This window comes from Sinohyriopsis cumingii, unplaced genomic scaffold (assembly GCF_028554795.1).
Source record: "Sinohyriopsis cumingii isolate HCF-2022 unplaced genomic scaffold, ASM2855479v2 utg001517l, whole genome shotgun sequence".
Classification (NCBI taxonomy): domain Eukaryota; kingdom Metazoa; phylum Mollusca; class Bivalvia; order Unionida; family Unionidae; genus Sinohyriopsis; species Sinohyriopsis cumingii.
In genome coordinates, this window is record NW_028316009.1 from 244,832 (window position 1) to 245,821 (window position 990).

A 990-nucleotide genomic window follows, 5' to 3' on the forward strand; every position below is an offset into this window, starting at 1 on the left:
GTTGATGCACTGCAACCTCAAATTTATACCTGCATTTTTCATTTATGACACCAAGCGATCTTGCCAGTGCAAACACAATCCCTTTCCCTACGTAACAGTTCGGGAAAGCATTGTGTACTAAACAGCTGGATGTGATTGACCATAGTTCTTGCTAGACGACTATTGCTATTTCACTGTCGACTTGCTGTGAAGTAACTATGGGAGGTCAATGGCTGATATCAGTTTCAAGAACAAGACAAGCCCGAAACGCGGAATTGAAAAATGTATCCATATATTTAATTAAAAAACCATAATAGCTGAAAAATACGCACCGTTGCCTCAAGTTAAGAAATTTGCCAGGGGCCAATATACGAAACTATCCCCTGCCGTCCGAGCAAACCTATATAGCATATATCCACCGTAAAAGAAACTGAAATTGCAAATAAAGGACTATTTGAAGACATTTCAGTTACTTTTGTAATGTTGAAACATAAGCTATAAAGTTATTCGGAATACTAAGACATCAGCAGTACCATGGCCCTGAATCGTTTTAATTTATTTTCATTACTTAGAGGCACACTTCCTACTCCAGACACAAATGTCAGTTGATAAACGTCAGTAAACGTCAAGAAATCATACTTACCTGGACCAGGGAGTACCGTGATCAGCTAGGCGGTTTCCCCAGGATGAGGCCTTTCCATTGCACTTCGGTTGGGCTGAAACCTGCGATCACCCCAAATGTGGGTGACTCGGGGTCGTTATTTATTAGTGTGGGGGTCTGCGTTCGCGCTAACCCCTGATAATTCAATTAAAAATAACCAATAATCTCAAGCTTATGACAAAATTAGTCTGGATGTCTCTGATTAGCACGTGCCAATCGATAATGTTATTATTTCTTACACTGCTCTTTCAAGGGGTGGGTACCCCGGGTGGTCTAATTAGCCCACCATTACGGATCGCGGCCATCTCACCTGTCTGCGTGTGTTTGAGTTTCGGATTTGGCCCATGTGA

At 41.9% G+C, this 990-nt stretch overlaps 1 non-coding gene across 1 annotated transcript; it reads left to right on the plus strand.

Annotated features, from left to right (window-relative positions):
* Positions 1-614: 614 nt before the first annotated feature.
* LOC149772066 (U1 spliceosomal RNA) lies at positions 615-778 on the plus strand. The gene has a single exon (XR_016417730.1). It is a non-coding gene; the product is annotated as a U1 spliceosomal RNA (small nuclear RNA).
* Positions 779-990: the final 212 nt, after the last annotated feature.